Source organism: Pinus tabuliformis, chromosome Q (genome assembly GCF_031772625.1).
Source record: "Pinus tabuliformis cultivar Carrire ecotype Pingquan chromosome Q, CPIR1, whole genome shotgun sequence".
Taxonomy (NCBI): Eukaryota; Viridiplantae; Streptophyta; class Pinopsida; order Pinales; family Pinaceae; genus Pinus; species Pinus tabuliformis.
This window is the reverse complement of record NC_142296.1, coordinates 482,510,467-482,531,568: the sequence shown is the minus strand read 5'-3', so window position 1 is coordinate 482,531,568 and position 21,102 is coordinate 482,510,467. Positions and strand designations below refer to the sequence as shown.

At 34.9% G+C, this 21,102-nt stretch overlaps 1 pseudogene; it reads right to left on the bottom strand.

Moving 5' to 3' along the window:
- Positions 1–900: 900 nt before the first annotated feature.
- Positions 901–21,102, bottom strand: part of LOC149220275 (purple acid phosphatase 22-like) — an 83,975-nt pseudogene continuing 63,773 nt past the window's right edge.

The window sequence follows — 21,102 nt, the reverse complement described above, 5'->3', positions numbered from 1 at the left end:
CATACACCAAATCCATGGAATTTCTTTGGTTCCTCCACACCCTTGGATTCAAATGGCTAACTAAACTTGTGTGCTCTGACTTGGACCAAATTATGTCGTGTCTCAATATATATTATGTACACCTTCCATGCCTTACACTTTCATAAAATATGAAATGTTGTGATATGACTTCTTGTCATAAATACGTGTGCAAAGGGTCATGCCATTACATGTTTGGAATGAATTGACTTTTCCACTCGTGTGCATTTCTATTTCCAATTATCCATGTAGAAAAGTTGGAATTTCAAAACAGATTCATTTAGAGTCACTTATCATAGTTTTCATATTTCTCTTACCCGTTTCAAAATTTTTAATTTCTTAGTTATATATATTTTACAAACAAATCACGATATAATGAGCTATTTTCCAGTCAAATTCCATCCTAATCATGCCAACCTTCCTTAATCATGCATACAACCATTGGTCAATACAATCTTCATTCCACCTGACCTATCAACTCGTACGATGGGTGTGTGCACCTGTAATCATTTTTGACCTCATTCAACCCCTCATACATGTGTGTTTTGCCCAAGAACTTTGCGAAAAAAGGTAGCAGCCAAAATCATCCCATAATTAAACTACTCTGGTTACATTTAAGAAAAAGAGACACATTTATTACCTATTTTATTACATATTTTCACATGGTGATAGCAAGAACAGGGTAAAAAAGCCCTTGGGGCTGGCCCCAAAAGGGAAAACAGATAAGATATTCCTTACTAGAAGTCTTGGATAAAACGATCTATTCATACATAGATATAAATAGATTCTTTCACAAAATTGCCAAAACGTTTATTCCGTCTTAAATTTTGTACTTTCGAGATCAGCTTTCCTCTCATTTTTTGTTGCCTTCATTTAAGAAGATCAACACCAAATATCTGCTGCTAAACAATGGTTAGAAACACTAGCTAGGCTATTAATCCAAACCTCAACGGCAACAACTGGCTGGTCATCCTGGTTACGGTGCCATGCCAATGTGCATGCGTTGCGTTGTCTATCACAAATTCATTGTGTCCAAAACTTGATTCATGAAATAATGACAAAGGAGATTTCGGATCGAAGTAGCCGTTCTCATTTCACAAGAATAATTAATTAGTTTCTTCCCTCAACGATTATCCTTTTCCAATTCAATTGAAAAACTATGCCGATAATTAATTACTAATTTTTCCAACCTCTATATACTTCCAATTCAATGTTAATCTAAATTAAAAAGCGAATACTCTGGAGCAAGGCCTTCTTGATTCCCTCCGTTATGGTACCATGCCCAATGTGCATGCGCTGCATTGTCTATCTCAAATTCACCGTGTCCAAAAATTGCTTCACGAAATAATGACAAAGGAGATTTCGGATCCAAGTAACCGTTCTCATCTCACACGAATAATTAATTAGTTTCTTCCCTCAACGTTTATCCTTTTCCAATTCAATTGAAAAACTATGCCGATAATTAATTACTAATTTTTCCAAGCTCTATATACTTCCAATTCATTGTTAATCTAAATTAAAAAGCGAATACTCTGGAGCAAGGCCTTCTCGATTCCCTAGTCTTCTATAGTGATATGCACAGATCCACATGGGTTGGCTTGGTTACCAAATACCCGCGTCTGAAACATCCAACTCATTGTTAGCCTATGATCAGACAATTAGGGTTTCATAAAACTGAATACTTGCGGAGGAAATTGGAAGGAATTTGTGATGGTAGCATACAAAGCGTTCATAAGCATGAACATGGCTAGCAAAAGCAATGTCGACTTTTGCGTCATGAAGCAGTTGTTCCAGTGCATCCTTCATGTCATCACCCTCACCCTGATGATCGGTATTTGTGTTATACCAGGGTGCATGGATCAGAGAAATAAGTGTTCACTGGCCATAGGTCATTCTAATTTCGAAAAAAAAACAGAAAATTCACCCCAAAAAAAATTGTGGTTAGAGCAGTTTTCAACTAATACATAATCTTATTCAAAATTGGACCATAAAACTTATCAAAATTAAACCCCCACGTCTAACTAACAAACCACATTCTATATACATATTCCTTTATAGAATGAATCTAAAAACGAGATTTATTAGCATTCAATGTGAAAAATTACAGCAGAGAATTTTGTTATATAATTGAGTATTTATATGGTAATTAGGTCAATAGGCATCCTTCCTATTGGAATTGGTCATTTTAATCATTTTATTAATTAAAAAAATGATTAGACTGTTTAATTTAAAGATGCCAATATATTCTTGTCATTGCCACAATATCAATGGATTGAATTCATCGATGCTAGTATATTCTTGTGGTTGCCACAATATCAATGGACTGAATTCACACCGCTATTTCCCTACATATCTAAATGGCATGATTAAACCTTGTTTAAATTAAGTTTTTACAAAGCTTGACTAAAAATTTACCATGCCATTTGTTAATTGACACCTAGGAAGACTACAAAATGTAACACACACCTTACACATACACTTGGCATAGTAGTGGAAAGGTGTATTTCTGAATAACATAATCATCTATTTCAAACCATTGGTAATCGTGTGTCCAATTATAAATAACAACATGTATCTGTAAGTTAAAAACTAACTTAGGAAGGTAAAGGGTCTTTTCTCTTAACAAGGTTAACACTTCTTTAAATTTCCTTGTAAAATAACCTATTATACACTTAGTTAGAAAGGAGAATTTTTCAATAATCTATCTTATTAAGCTAGAAAACATATGTTATCATTTAATCTTTAATTTTTTCCCTAGCAATAAACTTTGTGAATGCAACTATATTCACATTGTTTTAGAATGAAAAATTACAATGCCAATTAATTTGTATTTTTTTAACAAATATTATTTCCAATATGATAAAGTTTTTTCGCATTCACACATTTTATGAACCTCCTGATTCCAATTGACATTTAATAATTTCTTTCATGTTGACTTATATATTTGATTGTACCAGCTATTACAAGCTATCTTATTGTATATTTTTGTACCTACATTAAAAGCATTCTTTCTTTATCCATATCAAAAGATTTCATAAAATTGTATATATTTACATATAGGTAGATTTCACTATTTTTCCGTAATCTACTTTATATATAATGTTTTTAGTAGCTATTTTTTGTTTCATCTATGTTAAAAAGGAAAAATTTAACATTTAAAGAAATTTGAAAACCTTAGCCCTAATTATTAAATTCACTATTTAATTAAATATTATCTTATATTATTTTCCAATAAATATAATCATTTTATACTATAGACAAATAGTCCAGAATCCCCCATTACTAAATTCACCTTTTAATTAAATATTATCTAATATTATTTTCCAATAAATATAATCACTTTATACTATATACAAATAGTCCAGAAAGCTTTACATAAACAATAATTAGATACACTATTAAAACACTCCAAATCTTATTTTATAACAATTAGCCTTTCTCTCTCCATGGGAATCTGCATAGTTCATTAGACTTATTTTGAATCGTTCTTGTGAAAATGATCTGTAGATTTATATGCTATTATAAAATTACTTCAAATATCATATAAAATATAATTAGATATTGAGATAAACTAATGATGAAATATTGTGAATATGTAGATATTGGAACAAAATAATGAAGAAATGTGTTGAATATGCATATGTAGATATTGATATATAATGTGATGTCAATATATAATAATTTAATGATTATGTACTTTTTAAGTTGTTAGAAAATTTATTTTAAACGAAGGACAAAGTAATTTTTGAGTTATGGATGAACTAATATATTCATAAAAAAATGATAAGGTATTTTTATTTAGGGTAAGATTAAAAGAAACAAACGTTAAAGTTAATAATGTGTATATTTGTAATTATTTGAAAAATTTTAGTGATAAAAGGGATAGTGTGTATATTATTAATTATTTAAAAAATTTGAGTCATAAGAGGGTTAGTGATAGTGATAGTGATGAAAGATTTTTTTACCAATATGAAATTTAGATATGAAAGTATTGTGTATATTTTTTTGGATTTAACTATCTCCGAATAAGATGATCATCCCTTTCAAACCATTGGTGACGTGTATCCAATTCGAAATAACAGTTGTTGGTAGTTTCATTAAATTGTACATCAATTTCACCATTTCTCACTGTTAATAATAACTCCAAAAAACACGTGTTGTAGTTTCATTAACTTGTCCACCAATTTCTGTTAGGTCCCTATACTGCTAGTGTAACCCCTTATTTTTATTAGTGAAACCCCCTTATTATATTGTTGTGCCCATGTAGTGTCCATATTGTTATTATTGTGCCCCATGGAAGCCCAATAATGTTATTTTTGTGCCTTTACATTATTATTGTTATGTTGGCTATGATTACATTATGACCCCTTAGACTCCTATATATAGAAAGGTGGCCTGGTCATTTGTATCATCCAAGAATTGTTCATTTGTGAATTGTAAATGAGGTTTGCCCCTCGAAGAGGCTGAATTTTAAGGCATTTATATTTCTTTTCTATCTTTTTGTGAGCTAGTTTCATAACATTTGGTATCAAAGCTTTGGATTCTATGGTTTCACTGCTCCAAATAGGTCATCGTGGAATTTTCTCTATAACTCTTTTCCTTCGACGTTTCAAAAGATTAAAAAAAACATGTTTGAGGCAAAATTATTCTAAACCTCAGGTATGAGTTTTAGATCTTGTCTCACTATACTTTCAGAGATATGATTTGAGGAATTTAGGGTTTTTGCAAGCTCCAGAATTCCATCTCAAATAGGGCATCGTGGAATTTTTTCTATAGTTTGTTTTCTACGAAGGTTAAGATTCTGAAATATAATCCCATTTGAGCCAAAATCGTGTTGAAGCTTGGGCCCAAATTTCAAATCTTGTTTTGCTATATTGTCAGAGATACAGTCGAAGACATTTAGGGTTTCTATAGGATCCCAAATTACATCCCAAATAGGTGACTTGGGGAAAATAATCATAACTTTCTCTCTGAGCATCAAATTTAAATTTAGTAAGAAGCTACAGAAAGAGGAAAAACAGTAATGTTTTGTGTATTGTTTTTAGGTTTGAAGGTAGAAACAATAATATGTGGCACTTTGTACAAGTTCGCTCTACTGAACAAGTACATAAGAAGGTCTTCTTGGGATATTTGGCATAACTCTTTCTTGGAGAATCCAATTTTAGTTAGACTAGTGGCATTGGAAAGAGGACGTAGAGGGCTACTCTAGGTTGCAATTTCATACCTTGGTGATTTGAAATTACATAGCTACAGTCGTTTCAAAATAGATCTCCTAAAATCAAGAAAAGGTGATACGAGGAAGTTCAATGACAAGGATCCAATAAATTGGATACTACAGATGGAACATTATTTTGATTTACATGATGTACAACTATTACCAAAGGTACATATTACTTCTTTATATTTAGAATCGAATCATTTTTTATGGCATAAAGAGCTTTGTTCTCATAAACCACTTGTCACTTGGTCAATTTTCATGAAGGAAATGATAGCACATTATGAGGATACAAAGAGCAACACCTTCTTTAGCCAATCGATAAAACTCAAACAGAATGGTTCAATGGCAGAGCACATTGAGGACTTCCAAAACTCGAATATAAGGGTAAATGATATTCCAGAGAAGAAAAGGATTGATATCTTCAAAGGGACTTTAAAGGATAACATTCAACATGAGGTTCGCCTTTGGGAACCTGATTCATTGGAGAAAGCATTCAGGTTGGCAAGAAAAATTGAAAGCGGAATTATGGAAGCAAGGAATCCTACCATTCACAACTATAAATATGGAAGTGTTTTTTCTCCTAGCCTTACACAACCTACAAGGTTTACACCACAACAATTGGAAGAAAAAAGAGAAAAAGGGCTTTGTTACATTTGTCGTAGCAAATACACTAAAGGTCATAAGTTTACTAAGAAGAAATTATTTTACATATATTGTGAAGAGGAAGAAGAAAGGATTAAAAAACATCAAAAGAATAGTGTTAGGTGCCTATAATAATAGTGATTACTCCATTACTATTGTAGTTGTATCCGTTATTAATATTGTTGTGCCCATATTGTCCCCATATTGTTATTACTATGCCCCATAGAATCCCTCTATTGTTATTTTTGTGCCTTTATATTATTATTGTTAGGTTAGCTGGGTTATATTGTGACTCCTTAGACTCCTATATATAGAAAGGAGGTTTTCTCATTTGAATCATCAAAGAATCATTCATTTATGTAATGTAAAGGAGGTTGCCCCCTCGAAGAGGCTAAATTCTAAGGCGTTGATCTATCTTTTCTATCCTTTTGTGAGCTGGTTTCATAACATTTTGTATCAGAGCTTTGGATTCTAGGGTTTTGTTGCTTTAAATAGGTCATCATGTAATTTTTGCTATAACTTTTTCTATGACATTTCAAAAGCAAGAAACAAAACCCATTTCAGATGAAATCGTTCTAAACCTCATGTCCAAATTTCAGAGCTTTTTGCGCTATATTTGTAGAGATATGATTTGTGGAAGTTGGTATTTTTGTAGACTCTTGAATTACATTCCAAACAGGTGACCTGGGGAAAATCGTCATAACTTTCTCTCTGAGCATCAGATTGAAATTTGTAAGAATTTATAGAAAGAGGATGGACTGTAGTTTATTGTATATATTTTTCAGAGCCAAAGGTCAAAATAGGGACATGTGGCATGTCGTACAAGTTTGCTCTACTAAACTAGTTTATAATCAAGTCACTGTGGGAGATTCGGCATAACTCTTCCTTGGAGAATCCAATTTGGATCAGACTGGTGGCATTGGAAATATGACACTGAGGGCTACTGCATGTTGCAATTTTAAAATTGGATGATCCGAAATTACATAGATACATAAGAGGCAATATCGAGCTCCTACAAAGTGAAACAAAGTGTGTAGATTTTTTTAAATTTTTTCTTAAGCTTTGTTTGAAAAATTATTTTGAAGGAATTCAAAGGGCATATTGAGAATTATTATCGGTAATTGATTCCCCGAGGAAATAAAATGCAAACACCTAGTAAGCAAGATGAAAGCTCCAGCATGACTCATGAAGAAGAGGAAGAAATGCTACATGATATATCAAAATTACAAGACCTAGTGCAACAAATGTCACTCTCACAAAAGCTAACAGAAGCTAAGATAAATGGCGTGGAATCTAAGATAAAGGGAGTGGAAGCTAAGATGAATGGAGTGCAAGCTAAGATGGATGATTTGAAGACAGATTTGAAGATAGCTATGGCATATTTGAAGACAAATTTGACAATTTCCTACAAGAAATACTTACTAATGGTGAAAGGGTGGTAAAGGAAACTCATGATGTGAACAAAATAAATGTTGATCATGATTTCATAGACTCTAATGTTGGATCGAAGACTCACCATATTCCAAAAATCGATATGACGAAGTTTGATGGCAAGGATCCCACAACATGGATATTACAGATGGAGCAATTTTTTGATCTCAATAATGTGCAAAACACACAAAAAGGTATGTATTGCAACTTTATATTTGGAACCAAATTAGTTTGTAGGGTATCAATGGGTTTGCACTCGTAAAAAAATTATCACTTGGACAATTTTTATAGAAGAATTGACAACACATTATGAGGATACAAAAAGCAACACTTTTTTTAGCCAATTTATAAGTCTCAAACAAAAGGGTTCAATAATGGAGCACATTGAGGAGTTCCAAAAATTGAACATAAGGGTAAAAAATATTCCAGAGGAGCATAAGATTGATGTGTTCTTAGCGAATTTAAAGGATAATATCCAACATGATGTTCACCTTTGGGAACCTGATTCATTAGAGAAGGCTCAGGTTAGCAAGAAAAACGGAAAGCAAAATTATGGCAACTAGGAAGCATACCACTCACAACTATAAAGATGGAAGTGTTGTTGCCCCTAGTCTTCCACAACCTATAAGGTTGACACCACAACAATTGGAAGAAAAAGGAGCAAAAGGGCTTTGTTACAGTTGTGATAGCAAATACACTAAAGGTCATAAGTGTGCTGAGAAGAAATTATTCTACATAGATTATGAAGAGGAAGAAGAAAAGGAGCAAGAAAGGTCAAAAGAAGAGGATATACTCCAGGAACAAAGCCCAGATAAAGAATAAATGAATCCAACCATATATTGTAATGGATTGGCTAGAATTACCACTCCTCAAACCATCAAGATAGAAGGAAAAATCAAGAAGAAAAAGGTAATAGTGTTGATTGATTCAGGAAGTACCCACATATTCATTGTAAGGTAGAAAAAGAATTGAATTGCTTCCTATATCCAGCACCAGAGTGTCAATTGATGGTTGAAAATGGAGGAACAATAAATTGCTCCAGAAAGTGCCATAATATCAAGCTATCCATGGGAGAATATGTATTGACTAGCCCTATGCTTTCCATTCCAATGAGATGTGCTAATGTTGTACTAGGAGTCCAATGGCTACAATCCTTGGGTACAATAGCTTTTAATTTTCAAGAACTTTTCATACAATTTTATGTGGAAGGAAAGGAAGTTGAATTAAGGGGTATTGCAGGGAAACCGGGAAAGATAATCAGCTCTAACGGTATGACAAAGATTCTAAAAAAGGAACAAAGAGGTGTAATTGCACAATTATGTTCGCTAGATGTTTCCACATGGAAATAATCTATTTATCTAGATCTCCAAAAAGTCTTGGACAGTCATTCCAAGGTATTTGAGGCTCCCAAAGGTCGCCCACCTATTCGTGATCATGATCATGCTATTCATCTGATTCGAGGAACCGCTCCTCCAAACATCAGACGTACAGATATCCCTATGCCCAAAAAAATGAAATTGAACGTATGGTTGCAAAAATGCTAGAGGCTGGTATAATTCAACCTAGTCAAAGTTCTTTCTATGCTCCAATGGTATTGGTGCACAAGAAGGATGGGTCATGACGCATGTGTCTAGATTATAGGGAGCTCAACAAGCTCACTATTAAAGATAAGTTTCCCATTCCTGTCATTGATGAATTACTGGATGAATTGCATGGATCAATTTACTTCAAAAAGTTGGATCTTCATTCATGATATCATAAAATCAAAATGAAGATTGAGGGCATTCCGAAAAAACATTTAGAACTCATGACGGTCATTATGAATTTTTGGTCATGCCTCTTGGCCTTACCAATGCACCTTCTACATTTTAAGGTTTGATGAAAAGAAAATTTGTGTTAGTATTTTTTGATGATATACTAATCTATAGCAAGTCTTGGAAGGATCATGTTGAACATGTTGACAGGGTGCTACAACTATTGGAGGAGAAACAATTATATGCAAAAAAGATACAAATTTTTCTTTGGAGTATAGGAGGTGGAATATCTGGGTCATATTGTATCTCATGAAGGAGTTAAGGTAGACCCTAGCAAAATTAAATCCATTAAGGAATGGAAAATCCCGACATCCATAAAGCATCTGCAAGGATTTCTCAGGTTGACGGGGTAATATCACAAGTTTGTTAAGAATTATGGGAGAATAGCAACACCTCTAACAACATTATTGAAGAAAGATGCATTTTCATGGACTCCAGAAGCAACAAACGCCTTTGAACATCTTAAAGAGGCAATGTGCCAAGCACCGGGCTTAGCTACACTAGACTTCACAAAAACCTTTATTGTGGAATGTGATGCTTCAGGAAATGGAATTGGTGCTGTTTTAATGCAAGATGAAAGACCCATTTCTTTTGAAATTTGTCCAATCAAGGGAAAGTTTTTACACAAAGCTATTTATGAGAAGGTAATGTTGGCAATACTACATGCACTTAAGAAATGGAAAGCCTACCTAATGGGAAGACACTTCAAGGTAAAAACGGACCATGATAGCCTTAAATTCTTTATAGAACAAAGATTATCCTCTAAAGAGTAACAAAAGTGGGTCACAAAGATGTTGGTTTATGACTTTGAAATCATTTACAAAAAAGGGAAGAAAAATGTGGTGGCAGATGCACTCTCAAGAAAGGATGAGGATGTGGAAGCATTGTTGTGCACCATTTCTATTATCTAGCGGGATTGGATAAGTGAAGCAAGGGAGGAATGGAAGAATGATGAAGAAGTGTGGACACTTATTCAAAAGTTACAACAAGATTATGGTACAACTGATAAATTTAGCTAGAAAAATGATTCGTTATGGTACAAAGATCGCTTATACCTCTGTAAGAATTCCCAACTCAAACAAAAGATTCTTATGGAATTGCATACTTCTCCCTTAGGAGGGCACTCAGGATTTTTAAAAACTTACCACAAGGTTAAGAAGGAATTTTTTTGGGATGGCCTTAAATCAAATATTCAAAAGTTTTTGGTAGAATGTTTGGTTTTCCAACAAAATAAAGTTGAAACAATTAAGAGCCCGGGTCTGTTACAACCTTTATCCATTCCAAGCCAATGTTGGGAGAAGGTTTCAATGTCTTTTATCACAGGTTTACCCAAGTCTGAGGGAAAGAGTGTCATCATGGTGGTAGTTTACAGGCTTACAAAGTATGCACACTTTTGTGCATTATCAAATCCATTTAAGGCCAATACAATTTCTACTACATTTATGGAAACAACTCAAAAGCTACATGGAAGCCCAAAGATTATTGTAAGTGACAGAGATCCCATTTTCACTGGAAATTTTTGGACAGAATTATTTTCTTATCTCAGTACTCAGTTAGCTCATAGCTCATCTTATCATCCTCAATCTACTAGGCAAATTAAGATAGTAAACAAATGTTTGGAAGGATATCTTCATTGCTTTGTATCTGATAAACAAACACAATGGGTCAAATGGTTTCCTCTATCTCAATGGTGGTATAACACTTCCTTCCATACAGCAACAAAAATTACTCCATTTATGGCACTTTATGGATATCAGCCACCATCCATCACATCATGTTTAAGAGAAAATTATGTGGTTCAAGCAGTGGAACATCACATCAATCATCAACAACAAGTCCTCCAACTCTTAAAGGATAACCTCGTGTTGGCGTAGAATAGAATGAAACAAGAGGCAGATCAACATCGCAGTGAAAGAAGTTTTGATGTAGTTGATTGGGTATTCCTACGGCTACAACCATATAAGCAAATGTCCCTCAAGAAAGCTAAGAAGGATAATAAATTATCACCAAAGTATTATGGTCCATACAAGGTGTTGCAAAATATTGGTACTATGGCATACAAATTGGAGCTTCCTGCAGCTTCTCGAGTGCACCCAATTTTCCATGTTTCGTGTTTAAAGAAGGTTATAGGGGACAAGTTCCGAGTTCAAAAAATATTTCCAGAACTTGACGAGGAAGGAAAAATTATATTGGAACCAGAAGTAGTCACATAAACAAGAACTTGACAGCTTCTGAAATCTATCAATTTCGGAGTATCTCATCAAGTGGAAGAACTTATCCGCTAAATATTCCACATGGGAGGATGAGAATTTTATACAGAAGCATCCAGAACTACTCAAGCATTGAGGAAAACACTCTTTTGAAGGACAAGGGCATGTTAGGTCCCTATAATAATAGTGATTATCCCATTACTATTGTAGTTGTACCCCTTATTAATATTGGTGTGCCCCTATTATCCCCATATTGTTATTTTTGTGCCCCATAGAATCCCTCTATTGTTATTTTTGTGCCTTTATATTATTATTGTTAGGTCGTTTGGGTTATATTGTGACTCCTTAGACTCCTATATATAGAAAGGAGGTTTTGTCATTTGAATCATCAAAGAGTCATTCATTTATGTAATGTAAAGGAGGTTGCCCCCTCGAAGAGGCTGAATTCTAAGGCATTGATCTATCTTTTCTATCTCTTTGTGAGTTTTTTTCATAACAAATAGGATATACACCAGGAAGAAACCGTAGAGAAAGAATAAATGAACCCAATCATATCTTGTAAACAATTTGAAAGAATTACCACTCCTCAAACTCTCAAGATAGAAGAACATATCAAGAAGAAAAAGGTTCAAGAAATGAAACATCACATCGAGCATCAAGAAATGAGTCTGACCATATATTGTAATGCATTGGTAGGAATTACCACTCCTCAAACTATCAAGATAGATGTACATATCAAGAAGAGAAAGGTAATAGTGTTGATTGATTCAGGAAGTACCCATAATTTTATTCATTGTAAGATAGTGAAGCAATTGAATTTCTTCCTATATCCAACACAAGAGTTTCAAGTGATGGTTGCAAATGGAATAACCATAAGTTTCTCTAGAAAGTGCCATAATATCAAGCTATCCATGGGAGAATATGTTTTGATTAGTCCAATGCTTTCCATTCCAATGGGTGGTGCTGATGTTGTATTAGGAGTCCAATGGCTACAATCTTTGGGTATGATAACTTTTAATTTTCAAGAACTCTTCTTCAATTTTTTTTCAGAAGGAAAGGAAGTTGAATTAAGGGGTATCATAGAGAAACCAGGAAACATAATCATCTCTAATGGCAAGAAAAATCTTCTGAAGGAAGAAAAATGTGGCGTAAGTGCGCAATTATGTTCGATAGAGGTTCCCACGTCGAAATCATCTATTTCTCCAGATCTCCAAAAAATCTTGGACAATCATTCCAAGTTATTTGAGACTCCGAAAGGCCTCCCACCTATTTTTTATCATGATCATGCTATTCATTTTCTAGGAAACATTCCTCCAAACATCAGGCCTTACAGATATCCCTTTGCACAAAAGAGTGAAATTTAACGTATGGTTGCATAAATGCTAGAGACTGGTATAATTCAACCTAGTTAAGTTATTTCTTTGCTTCAGTAGTATTGGTGCACAAGGAGGATGGATCAGGGAACATGTGTCTGGATTATAGAGAGATCAACAAGCTGACAAATTTTCCATTCCTCTCACTGATGAATTATTGGATGAACTGCATGGAGAAATTTAGTTCAACAAGTTGGACCTTCATGCAGGATATCATCAAATCGGAATGAAGACTGAAGACATTCTGAAAACAACATTTAGAACTCATGAGGGTCATTATGATTTTTTGGTCATGCCTTTTGGCCTTACCAATGCACCTTCTACATTTCAAGCTTTGATGAGTTCAATTTTCAAACCCTTCCTTAGAAAATTTGTGTTAGTATTTTTTTGATGATATACTAATCTACAACAATTCTTGGAAGGATCATGTTCAACATGTTGATAGAGTGCTCAGAATATTGGACGAGAAAAAATTATATTCAAAAACCTCCAAATATTTCTTTGGATTATAGGAGGTGGAATACTTGGGTCATATTGTATCTCATGAAGGTGTTAAGGTAGACACTCAACAACAAAAAGTTCTCCAACTCTTAAAGGATACCTCACTTTGGCACAGAATCGAATGAAACAACAAGAAGATCAACATCGCAGTGAAAGAAGTTTTGATATACATGACTTGGTATTTTTACAAATACAACCATACAAACAAATGTCCCTCAAGCAAGCTAAGAAGGATAATAAATTATCACCAAAGTACTATGGTCCTTACAAGGCGTTGCAAAAGATTAGTACTATGGCATACAAATTGGATCTTCCTGCATCTTCCCGAGTGCCCCGAGTTTTCCATGTTTCATGGTTAAAGAAGTTTATAAGTGTCAAGCTCCTAGTTTAAACAATATTGTCTAAACTTGATGAAGAAGGAAAAATCATATTGGAACTTGAAGCAGTCACAGAAACAAGAACCCGACAGCTACAAAATCGATCAATTTTAGAGTATCTCATCAAGTGGAAGAACTTACCTACTGAAGATTCCACATGGGAGGACGAGAATCTTATAAAGAAGCATACATAACTACTCAAGCATTGAGGACAACACTTTTTGAAGGAGAGGGGTATGTTAGGTCCCTATACTACTAGTGTAACCCCTTATTTTTATTAGTGCAACCCCCTTATTATATTGTTGTTCCCATGTAGTGCCTATATTGTTATTATTTTTCCCCATAGAACCCCACTATTGTTATTTTTGTGCCATTACATTATTATTGTTATGTCAGCTCTGATTACATTATGACCCCTTACACTCCTATATATAGAAAGGAGGTCTTTTCATTTGTATCATCCAAGAATTGTTCATTTGTGTAATGTAAAGGAGGTTGCCCCCTCGAAGAGGTTGAATTCTAAGGTGTTTATATTACTTTTATATCTTTTTGTGAACTAGTTTCATAACAATTTCACCATTCATTCTCTTAATGAATAGAATAACTCTGCCACTCCATCTCGGATTGTAACCTTGAGGAATAAAAGAATAACTCCACCACTCCATCTAGGATTATAATGTGGACGAATAATAGAAACTTGAGTGTTTCAAATTGTCATTAAATATTTATTATACCTTGTATTCATTACCATTCCATCTACTATAAGCAAAGGCTCCATGGATGCATGCATTTCTTAGCACTTGGGGTTTTGGAGCCATTGAAGGATTACTCAAACGATTGCTAGAAGGATTATTGGAATGATTTGAAGTGGCTTCTGTTAGCTTCTATCTGCTAAGAAAGGTGCACAATATTTCATAACCTTCTTTTTCTCTACCTAGTGTTTTTTCAAGGTTTCCTTCAAAATGCGTTGGAGGAACCCTTTTGGTTGAAAATGGTAATGGTAGTAGAAAGAATTGAAATTAATTTATCATGAGCTGCATGAGTAGATGGTGATATGGGGATGTGGGGAAGAACCATAGTTTTCTTTTAGAATAAGTTTATTGTATTTTATTTTTGTTAAAAAAAAATTTAAACAACCAAAGATGGTGGTGCCTCAAATAACCCCCTTTACATTTTCAAATTTATAATTGAGCACGTCTGTGGAGCTTGAGAGGCATGCACAGTCGAGCCACCGTTTTTTTCTCTGCAGCCTCCATAAAACCTAGTGCCTATTGCATTCTAAGTGTGGCTCCATGGCCAAACAGATTCGGGTTCAAACACGACACAACCCAGTGGCTGTATAGTTGAGAATTTCCACTTTCCTTCTCTATAGCACCCTCATCCTTCATCGGCTACCTCCTCGACCAGATTACAACCCTGTTCAAATCATTATGATTGTCATCCACATTCTCACACAACTAGCACACAGTCCTTCCAGGCCTCCTCCTATATATGCCAAAGCTACGTGGCATATTCTTGAAACATCTGCCGAGTCACTCTGCAAGCATATATCGACCTGCAAACCCTTTGCCTCTCTTTCTAGCTGCAACCATTTTGTTTGTGCTGCCTGATATTCTTTGCACCTATTGAGTTACTCTTTCCTTGGAAATAAAGAGCAATTGGCTTCATACATGCCCCAGGATTTCATTTTATTTATTTTGTTTTTCCTTTTAAATAAGGTAGGTTTGATATCACTATGTTGAATTTGCATAAATTTGGAGCATTCTGTAAAAAAAAAATTGAGATCAATAGAGAACTAAAATGAATTGCATATTTTAGTTTGAATTGTGTTTTAGTAACTATTTTTTGTTTTATCTATTTTTAAAAGGAAAAATTTAACATTTAAAGAAATTTGAAAAGCTTATCCCTAATTATTAAATTCACCATTTAATTAAATATTCTCTTATATTATTTTCCAATAAATATAATCAATTTATACTATATACAAATAGTCCAGAATCCCTCATTACTAAATTCACCATTTAATTAAATATTTTCTTATATTATTTTCCAAAATATATAATCACTTTATACTATATACAAATAGTCGAGAAAGCTTTAGATAAATAATAACTAGATACACTATTAAACACTCCAAATATTAATTCATAGCAATTACTCTTCCTCTCTCCATGGGAATTTGCATAGTTCGTTAGACTTATTTTGGTTCTTGTGAAAATAATTTGTAGATTTGGAGCATATAAATTATGTAATTATAAAATTACTTCAAATATAATATAAAATATAATTAGATATTGAGATAAACTAATGATGAAATATTGTGAATATGTAGATATTGGAATAAAATAATGAAGAAATGTGTTGAATATGCATATGTAGATATTGATATATGATATCATAATTTAATGATTATGAAGTTTTTAAGTTAGAAAATTTAATTTACAGGAAGGACAAATTAATTTTTTAAAATTAATTTTTGAGTTTATGGCTAAACTAATATATTAATAAAAAGTGATAAGGGATTTTATTTAGGGTAACATTAAAGAAAACAAAGTTTTAAGGTAATAGTGTGTATACTTTTAATTATTTAAAAATTTCTAGTGATAAGAGGGATAGTGTGTATATTATAAATTCTTTAAAAAATTTGAGTGATAAGAGGGATAGTGATAGTGATAGTGATAGTGATAGTGATGAAAGATTTTTTTACCATTTTAAAATTTAGATATGAAAGTATAGTATATGTTTTTTTTGGATTTAATTATCATGAATTTAATTTTCCTATTATTAACAATCATATTCATCTTGGAGAAAAAAAATTGGAGGATTATTATTTACTTGGAAATGTATTAAAACCTCTTTTCCAAAAGAATAATAGCATTGGGGCCAACACAACCTACATCTTCCGGACATTCTTCTAGCTTATTAATGTATATGCCAAGAAAAAAAGGTATAAGGGACACCCTTACTTGACTCCTATATAGCATTTAGTTTCTTCCAACCAACCCTTAGTAGTCCTAAGTTTAACATAAACTCTCAATTCAGAAAAAACCATTATCTTTTTGAGCTTCTTGGAAAACTTTATCTTGAAACCTATGCAAAAAAATCAAAATCAAGTACATAAAAGAGAATTAAACAATAGTTTACCTATCTAATTATAAATAATGTATTTGAAATTTTAAATAACGTTATTGCAAATATATAAACTGTGAAAAAATAATGTTATCAATTTATTTTTAAATTATAATTATTATGATTAAATATATACCATTTAAACCTAATTTTTTCCTACCAAAAGAACTATGTTTGAGAATTCGCATGCAACCATGGCATCAGTCTACATGGACCAATGAAGAAAAGGGATGGATTTCGTATTTTAAAAGGTCAAAGTTCTTTAAGGGGAGCATTGTATGAAATTAACAACTACACTAAATATCATAATTATTTTAACGATCGTTGTAATGATATAATTGTTCATATATTCTTAGGAATCTAATAATTGTTCATATTTTTGAATAATGGTGTATTTGAAACCATTCAAAGACAATATTAAAACAATCACAAAATGTTTTCGATAAATATTTTCAAGCTAATTTTAAATTTTATTCCATAGAAATAAGGAATGTTAGTGTTGGCTTGAAGGGGCCAGACCAGGGTTCAATGTTAATTAGCTAAACAAATCCCTACACTATTGTACCTTTCGGCATTAGACCGTAGAGTGTAGACCAAAGTCTCACCCATAGTAGTATGGGGGGATGCTCGAACCATGTTTCACACCCTGAGATGATTGTGATGTTGTTTGATTCCCTCTATCCTTGCATTCACATAGGTTGCTTTGCTCTAGGGCTTGCACGACGAGCCCTTTATTCTGTTCTTAAATACCTCTGCAAAAGGCTATGATCGACCTTCACATAGCGCTAGCCTACTACTAAGGTACTTTCGCGCTGCTATGGCAGTGTACCGTGCAGATTCCCCAATTACTCTAAGCAACTAGCTTATCTTATCAAATAATTATAGCTAGCACTGCATAAATAGATAATCGTAATTGCGTTCAATTATTCAATGTAGTTGCATTCATTCACGCATCACATAAGCATAATAAAGGAAATTCATACATAACATATCAAGATGCAATAATAGAACAAAGACACAGAAATCACAAAATATATTTATTTATTAATATCTTCCAAGTGTTTACAAAATTTATCCACCTTGCAAACATAGCTGCAGGGGTCTGTGCACTCAGTTACGGACTTCTACCCTAGGCCTCTACGCACTTAGTTGCAGAGCCTCTACCTATGCTACAACCCAAGACTCGGACTTCTTACTTCAGAACTATGATTTTCTTACATTATTCATCATTCCATGCCTCTAAACTACTTAAAGCTTAGATCTTTTTATACAATCCCATGGTTCGCAGACCATGGGTAGAACTCTTACAACCAAATTTTATTTACAAAACTAAGGGCATACTACCCTTTATGACACATAACAATTTCACGCTCTGTGACCACAAAAGGTAGAGACATTACCATTTTAATAAAAAAAATATAACTCAAACATGGGATTTTAGCCCGAAAATTGCCCTTGGGGGATCTTGCTCCCAACAACCCCCAACACAAACATCATGAATTGCCCTCGAGTCACTTGGTAGGTGTGGAGATATTTGCACAAAGCCCATCCAGCTCGACCCATATGACTGCTACCTTTGCCGTGCACTGAGCTGCCGCCTGCTTCACATCTTCCATTGTCTTCTCGGTCACTGCTTCTGCATTGTCATCCTCGAGATTTTGTTGTGTTGCTTGTAGAGTCACGAGTTTAGCTTCAATATTTCCTATGAATACGTAATATTCTTCTAGCCAGGGCGTTATTCGTTCCTTCAGCCCTACTTCCTTGCGGAGCAGTGCGTCCACCTGTTCCTTCATTTTCTTGGCCTCCTGCAGCTTTGCTAGCCTCTGTGTCAATGTGATGATTCACGTTGTGCCCTTAACTTCATCGTAACATTGTTGTAGCTCGTGTGATTCTATCTCTAGCCTCTGTATTTTTTGGTCCTCCTGCAAGCTTGTCAGGACCTCAAATGGTTGCTTAAACAATTGTGTGTAGTCTACTACTGCACTTTCCATCGTTACGACTGCCTCTATGACAGCGGTTGCCCGCTAGTCCTCTACTTTTGGAGGTGTGGAGCGCTAGGCCCTCGACTGTAGCTCAATAATTTGCAAGATCAACTCCAGCTAAACCTGCACCATATCAGTCTGAGTCTCGTGCTCCCCTGTGTTAAATTTTTGGATGCAGACCTCGACTGGCTCTTCCTATGGAATGGCCAACTCTGGGACCATTCTGTATGCCTCCTCAATGACTTGCATAATCTACTTGCTCTGATTGGTTACCTCGGTCTCAGTGGCAATGACAAAATTTCTCTGTAGGGCCATTTGTTCGTTGTTGATCTATTTTTCACTGATCACCTAGATGGCACAGTGCTCTCGGGCCCTTATTTATGCAATAAATCCATCCTGGAAAACATGGAGTTCTTCATGTGGAAGTACTACCAAGTTTAGCCCAAATCCCTTCAAGGCACTGATAGTGGGCCTATCAGCCTCATTGTCCATGGTCAGTGCTTCATCTGGTAGCACTATTACACTAGAAGCATTCGTTCGTAGCATATCGGAAGCCTCTGAAATGTCGATGGCCAAGCTGGTAGACACCATACCAACTTGCAATGCACGGACTTGCAACTCCTGCAACCCGATCTGGATACCCCCTAATATGATCTGTTGTTGCTATTCAAATTACTGTAGGGCCTCCATGGTGACATATCTGATTGTGTCATTGATATCATGTAAGTCACCCTCCATCAATGTGATAGGGTCTAGTAAGGTCTTCGTCACCTTGGATTTATTTATGGACCCTCCCTTCTCTAGCTCTCTTGGCCACTTAATGCTGGTGGACGTCTCCTGAGGGTCCGTGCCATGCTGTTATGTGTCTTCCTCCTCAGTCTCAGGTGAAGGTGACCTCACACCTTTGTCAAAGCCCTGCTTTGTGCCACCTGTCTGTTTACCTGCATGCTTTTTTGCATGTTCCACTTGGGCCTTCTCAGTGGCCTCTTTTTTTCTCTTCTCGACTAGCAGTTCCATCTTCAACTTAGCCTCCTCCTCCTCCTTTTGCGTGGTGAACTTTCTTCCACCAACTACCAAGTCCGTGATAGTGCGCCTCTCCATCAGACATTGATCAAGCACCACATTAATGGCATCATCCATGGCCAGATACCGTAAGTCATACCACTTTTGCGTAGGATCCTTCTACGTCCTGATGGAGACTTGATGGAAATCGTCCTTGAACTCGACATAGCTCTGCAGGTTAGCATACACCGTGGGTGAAAATCACGGATTTCAATTGATGGCTATCTTGATATTCATCTGCATAAAATCCAGAAGATCTTACTATCCCGAACTCGCTGCGCATCCTTGGTTGCCCACAGCGAAGCGTACTTCACTACTTCAACGAGGTCTGGCACAACTGAAGGGAACTGGATGTCCTTTAGCAGCTCCAAGGCTACCAGCACAATTGACAACAAGAACCATGCATAGTGGAATGTCTTGATTTTCTCTTGTGCTTCACGACAATTCACTAGGAACTCTCCGCAAAGGTAGTCCTACCATTTAAACTAAACTCCTTCCATGCACTATTGTGTGAGCACGATGATAGGCACCGACACCTCGTCAGTGCGACACTTCCAGATCACCTTCCTTGCAAGGATCTGCATTGCTACCTTCATAGCGGGGTCGCAGATGCTGGAGATAGCTTACCTACACGGCATTTGCACTAGCTTAATTTCTCCTTCATTGACTCTGTGAGAGCCTTCTTGCCACCCTTGCTACAGAAGATCAGCGCTAGATTCTCACATAAGAATAATAAAGTAAATTCATACATAACATATCAAGATGCGATAATAGAACAAAGACATAGAAATTGCAAAATACCTTTCTTTATTAATATCTTCCAAGTATTTACAAACTCTGTCCACCCTACGCACACATCTATAGGGGTCTACGCACTCAGCTGCGAACTTCTACCCTAGTGATCTGGATTTAAATAGGAATGCAACAAATTATAGAGATAACCATAAACACACATATGCAACGGAAATAATACTTCATTTCATTACTGTAAAATACTAAAATATGCTTACAAACAGAAATGGAAATAAACCAGCTAGGGCGATGGTAAGTTATCTCTGAGAAGAGATGTGGAGGCTGCATGCCCCTGAACTGCCTTACAATGAGGCTCAAGGGCCTTTTTATTATTTAAAAATAAGAGAAAACCCTAAACAACCAAAACCCTAACCCGAGGAGATGAACACCAAGAGTTTATGGGCCCCGTTGGGGTGAGTTGGACAACCAACTTCCCAGGGTCGCGACTTGGTATTATTATCTGTGTTTGACGTGCATGATAACCCATTGGAAAGATCTATCCGAGGAATGTGACAAAGAAGATGATTTTAGATAGAAAATCGCTGGTGGTAGA